General features: G+C 43.4%; 1 non-coding gene across 1 annotated transcript; it reads right to left on the reverse strand.

The window, feature by feature from the left end:
- Positions 1-3,932: 3,932 nt before the first annotated feature.
- On the reverse strand, positions 3,933-4,051 carry LOC116100236. Its single transcript, XR_004122554.1, has one exon. It is a non-coding gene; the product is annotated as a 5S ribosomal RNA (ribosomal RNA).
- Between the last annotated feature and the right edge of the window lie 2,223 nt (positions 4,052-6,274).

Consider the following 6,274-nt stretch of genomic DNA (forward strand, 5'->3'; position numbering starts at 1 on the left):
AAACTCTAAGTGTACAGTTGAGACCAGAATACCTAATAAATAATCTACTACTATGTGTATCAAGGTCTACTTGGCACGAGCATTGCCTAACATTGCCTGGATAGGTAGTTTCAGAAATAGCAATATGCCTTCTGTTTCAACCACCCAGCCTTTGTTTTTCATCTATGATATGGATATTATTTTGGAGATTGTAAGTGGATGTTCATTTTTAGCTCTGTAGGACTAGAATATTTATTCTTCTTAGCCCCTGACTCATGGTCCCTGGAGCTGATTAGAACAAGTTATTGCAAAGAGGATAAAGTGACAGCGTCTGACTTAGATACGACTTTTCTAGTATCTTATGTTTCCTGTCGATTGTGGGGACACCTAAAGGAGAAAGAGGAATGGGAGAAGAAGTGCGATCTTCAGCCAGGGGTATGTCTAGGTTTCCCTTCCTCAGACTGCAAAGGCATAAGAGAAAGGAAACAAAGAAAAGCAAGGGTAGCTCAACCTGTGCTTTTGTTCTTCTGCTGTGGAGACAGAGTGTGCCGATCACTTCTGGAGTGACCGCATGAGGCAAACATTCTTGTTCCTGTTTTAAAGACTGCTTTACATGAAGGGAGGGAATGACTCGAGGGAGCAAGTTGGCACAAAATCCAGATTAAAATTGAGGGAATTTTGATTCCTCTATTTTTTTTAAGAGAGAGAGAGAGAGAGAGAGAGAGAGAGAGAGAGAGAGAGAGAGAGAGAGAGAGAGAGAGAGAGAGAGAGAGAGAGAGAGAGAGAGAGAAAGAGTATCTCTGAATGTATGTGCATAGCCAAAGGCCAAACTCCTGTCATTCCTTGGTCTACCTTGTTTCTTTGTTTAGCACAGGATCTCTCACTAGTCTAGATGTCAACAAAGAGGCTGGACTGGCTGACTGGAAAGCCACAGGGAGTCTTCATTCTGCCTCTGCAGTGCTGGATGACAAGCATAAGCTATCACCACTGAATTGCTTACATAGATTCTGGGGTCAGGCTCCCGTCTTCATGCTTGCATCTTAAGTACTTTCCCAACAGAAGTGCCCCCACAGCTCTGCTCACCTCTTCATAACTGCACTGCGTAGTTTCTCTCTGTGTGCACACTCAAAGGTGCACCCTACCCCCAAGCAAAACCAAACCAAACCGAACCGAACCGAACCGAACCAAACCAAACCAAACCAAACCAAGCCAAGCCAAACCAAACCAAACCAAACCAAACCAAACCAAACCAAGCCAAACCAAAGTCATTGTGCAGTTGGGAGCTACATTACACATATATATAACTGCGGACCATGGTATCTACTTAATGTGTGCATCAGGTGTGAGGCTATTTAAGTATGATAACTCTAGTTCTCCTTGTAAGCACAAGGGTGCTGAATTTATTAAGAAGTCAATTAAAGTGACAAAAAGTGAATCATCCCCAAAATGTGATTTCTATTTATGGGATAAAGAGATTCCTGAGCGTGTTTTCAGTTGCGATGTTACTTGAGTGAATTTCCCAGCATGTTCAAAGTTCTTGAGGTTTCGAGTGAAAGCAGAGTTCTCACAGGTAGCTCAGAGCTGGCGTGTCTCAGGGGGTTTGTGTCCCTCCATGCTCTGTGACTCCACTTGAGGAACTCTTAGGCTAACATCGCTGGTGATCATAAGTGATAATTTAATCTGTGACTTTAATTTATTAAGTATCCTAAGCTTTTATACTTTCTCTGATTTCCTCAGTGTTCCAGAGAGAATTGCAACTAATGAAAATGATCTTCAAAGCCCTTGCAGGGAGGGGGTGTTTTATTTTATCCCAGCCTTTGCTTAGAGATGGTGTAAATACTTCATCACTGTTGGGGGAACCAACCTCCTTATATATAGATGTATTCTGAGCTTTGTTGTAATCTTATCTTGCCATCCACTGGAATATAAACATTGTGTCATTTGTATGTTAGTTTTACTTTGAGGTACTTAGCTCTTTATTTACGTGTGTTCAAACATTGGTATGTCTCAGTTGTTTATTTAAAGACAGCAAAACATTTCTGATATCAACTTTAAAACTTGATGGTTTGGTTCTCTCATATTTATTGTTTGGTAGACTTGGTGTCTCTAGCACAAGGCTTGGTTTTGCTCATAAATGTATAGTGTTACCAATTAAACTGTGTGTCTGTTCAAGAAATGTTAACTGTTCTGCCGAAGTGCTCCCAGGCAAATGAGCAGTCATAGAAACCATGGGAATTTAGAAAAACACTTAGTGTCATGTGATTGTTAGACACGACTAATGGAACTGACTTTTGGTGCATGGAACCTTGACTGAGAAGCAAAGTGGGCATCTGGATGAGGTTTTCTTGCTTGCTTGTTCTTCCTCCTCCTCTTCCTCCTCCTCCTCCTCCTCCTCCTCGTCGTCGTCCTCCTCCTCCTTGTCCTCCTCCTCCTCCTCTTCCACTTCCTCTTCTCTCTTCTTTTCCTGGTTCTTTGAGATAGATTCCTACTCCATAGGTCATACTGGTCTCAAACTTGCGGCAATCAGTCTGCCTCCTATTTCAAGTGCTAAGATAAGAGGTGTGTACAGATGCCTGGCTGGCCATCTTTATAATTTTACACAATAAATAGGGTAAGAGGGAGGGGGGAAGGGAAGTGAAATTAACTCTGAAAGAAGTGACTAGATCTCAACACTTACATTAATAACTTAGAGATATTGTGCAACACCAGCCACAAATCCATTTTTAGAGGCCATATGTAATGAATATTTTCTTTTACAAAACATCCCCTTCAGTTCGTATGTTACAAAGAATTTGATATGACCAATCTGATGCTGTAATCCTATCAGATTTCTCAGCTTGGTTGACATCTGCTGAAGGCACCAGAGTATCCTTCCGTACCACCGGCATGGCTTTGACTCACTCCACATAGATAGTTTGACTTTCATCAATCATTTATTGTCCTGGCTAGGAGGGACTTGGTTTACAGTGTAGCATCGGTGAACAAACAGATGCCTCTGCTTTTATCTTTCAGGAAAGTCTCTAGTTGTTTGGACAATTCATGTACACACTAGGGAACTTTATCATCTTGTGTAGCAAGCAGGATGGGGAGCAATATATACTTGTCCAGCACACATAGCTAGCTTGGTGAAATTAAATATGGACAATGCATCGACAAGTCTTCTGTTTGTCTAAAAGATTCTAGAACTTCCAAATGATGGAGTATTAACATAGACAATTTCCCTCTCCTGTGAACAGAATTGAGTGTCATTCATTTGGAGATGACCTGCTGGTTCTGTAGTCACCGAGGTCTATTCTCTGGCTGCTGGGGCAAGTTTCCATGTGGCTTTTACTCCGTGGATGATCAGGCTGACTAAGCTCTAGGAACTCACTAGTGTTCTAGTCAGCAGAACATGTAGGGGAACCTCACAAGGGTAAGGTTCAATTATGAGGAAAAAGCTGGGAATGGAGATTTGGGGAGATTTTGCAGGCTCTGCTACAAAAATATAAACCTGAATTTTCTTAGAGCACCTATTTATATTTTAGAAAATATTTTATTTCAAAGTATGTGTAAATGTGTGGTTGTGTGGGTATGTACAAGTGAGTGCAGGTATCTGTGGAGACCAGAGAGGGCTTTTGATCACCTGGAACTGGAGTTACCAGTAGCTAAAATAGTCAGTGTGCATGCTGGGAATGGAATGTGGGTTGATCTTCTGCAGCAGCAGTTCCTACTCTTAACTACTGAGTCATCTCCACCCAACTCAGGAGACCAATTTCCAAGGCACTAACCTAGATTCTAAAATTTTTTCATATTTATATTTTTAGTTGTAAAACTATGGACAATTCTGTTATTTCTGAAAAAATAAGTTTTACCAAACAATTGAGATAATGGAGAAATGCTTATATGTAGTTGTTAGCATCAGGGCATCCAAAGCCTGTGGCATCGCATGGGCAGGTCTCACAGACCTGTTGCCAGGGAAACAGCACCCTGTATTCCCAGGTGGTCTCCCATCCAAGTACTAACCAGGCCCGACCCTGCTTAGCTTCCGAGATCAGAGGAGATCGGGCGTGTTCAGGGTGGTATGGCCATAGACATGGCAACAGGTCTGTTGGTCTCCAATGTTGATAGGCAGTAGACAGGAGATAGTGTATGGCTGAGGTAGATGGTGGTCATCAATGTTCCATAGGAGAGAACGGAGGTGGCAAAATAATGGGGTAAGTAGATGGTCTAGGAGGGGAGAGCATTTAGGTAAAAGACCAGGAGTTAGGACTGGACGTCCATACACGAGTTCAAAGGGAGAGATGAGGAGAGGTCTCTTGGGGAGAGACCTAAAAAGAGCCAGAGGTAGGGGCTTAACCCAATCAAGGTGAAGTTCCTGTGACAGCTTAACAAGAGTGGTTTTTAAAGAGTGATTAGTTCTTTTTACCTTACCTGAAGATTGAGGGTGGTAAGAAATGTGAAAATGCCAGGGGATGTCTAGGGCCTTAGATAAGGTTTGAGAGACTTGGGAAGTAAATTCAGGACCATTGTCTGATTGGAGAGAGGCTGGGACACCAAACCAGGGGATGATCTATTGGAGGAGGAGATCAGAGACTGTCTGAGCCCTTTTGTTAGTTGTGGGAAATGCCTCTACCCACCCCAAGAAGATGACCACCAAGACCAGGAGGTACTTGGCATGCCTGACAGTGTGCATGTGGGTAAAGTCAAGTTGCCAGTCAGTTCCAGGAAGAGAACCTCTAGCCTGATGGGTAGGAAAAGGGGTGTTATGATACCTTGAGTTGGGGTCATACTTTTGACATATTTTACAAGAAGCAGTGATAGATTTTAAGAAGCTTAAGTCCTCAGGAGTAGGCTGTAGGTGGGTCTTAATAAAAGAAGACAATGCTTGAGTTATGTACCTGGTAGAGTCCAGAAGCTAGATGACAATGGGAGAATGGTGTTTAGCAACAGAGGGGTTTTGGACATCCCAGACTAAGGGATCTACCTGAAAATCTGGTAAAGGAAATAACATGGTAGTGTTAGTAGGTTGCCTGGCTAGGAGAAGGAGCAGAGGAACTGCTGGTGAGCCTGGGTTTAGACGAATGTGGGGAGCAAAGGAAATAGAGGCTCCCAGCCTAGCTAGAAGATCCCTTCCCAATAAGGGGACAGGACATGTTGGCACTACCAAAAAGGAATGGGTGAGAGGTATACCCCTAAAAATACAACTAAGTGGTGGGGTCTGGTGAGGGAAGTAAGGTTGTCCTCCTACCCTGACAATAGGAAAACAAGAAGGAGAAGTGGGTCCCCAAAACTCCATCAGGACCAAGTAAGTGGATCCAGTGTCCAAGAGGAAGGAGATGGGCCACCCACATACCACGATATCTGCCCAGGGCTCCCTGCTAGTGATGGCAGTGGTCGGGACAGGGGAGCTCAGGCCTCCTCAGTCGGCCATAGCCAAGCCTAGGAGATCAGTTGGAGGGTTATCTGGGAGTTATGTCCCTCTGTTCTGCATAAAATGAGGGCAATCAACAGCCCAATGTCCCTCTTGATGGCACCTAGGGCATGGCCCCTTGGCTTGAGGAAGTTAGGGCAGGTTTTTGCCTAATGACCTTGTTTACCACATTTGTATCCTTAGGAGACCATGAGTCTAGGGTAGTGGCTGGGGATGGTCAGACAGCCTTCGCCAGCATATGGTATTTTTGTTTGCGGACTTTATCATCTTTCCCATGGTACACTTTGAAGGCCAGCGCTAAGACTTCTACCTGTGTACTTAGGGGTCCCCTCTCCAGTTTTTTAAGTTTATCTCTTATGTCAGGGTAGCTCTGGGAAAAGAAGTAGGCCATCAGAAGTTGCTTATCTTCTGGATTTTCAGGGTCCAGATTGATAAGCTGTAATAAAGCCTTCATAAGGAGTTCTAAAAATTGAGATGGATTCTCCTGCTTGTCCTGGACAACCTCTTGGAGTTATTAAAAATTTACTGGCTTTAAGGCTGCTTTTCGAAGACCAGACAGAAGGCATGTAATGAACTTCTCCCTGGCTAAAATACCACTTGCAGAATTGTAATTCCACTGGGGATCCTGGTCCTGCACTGTCTCAGAACCAATTGAGTATGTGCCATCTGTTTGGTGAATTCCATGGGCATGCACTTTTGCCTCTTCCTAGACTCGTCTGTGTTCCTCAGGAAGTAAGTTATTAGTAAGAATCATATGAACATCATGTAAAGTCAAGCTGTAAGTTGAGTGATATATTGGAACTCTTTAATAAACTTGGAAGAGTTAGAAGTATAGGACCCCAGCCTGTTTTCTATTTGGGAAAGTTCACTAAGTGAGAATGGAAC

The sequence above is a fragment of the Mastomys coucha genome, unplaced genomic scaffold, assembly GCF_008632895.1.
Source record: "Mastomys coucha isolate ucsf_1 unplaced genomic scaffold, UCSF_Mcou_1 pScaffold20, whole genome shotgun sequence".
In the NCBI taxonomy this organism is placed as follows: domain Eukaryota; kingdom Metazoa; phylum Chordata; class Mammalia; order Rodentia; family Muridae; genus Mastomys; species Mastomys coucha.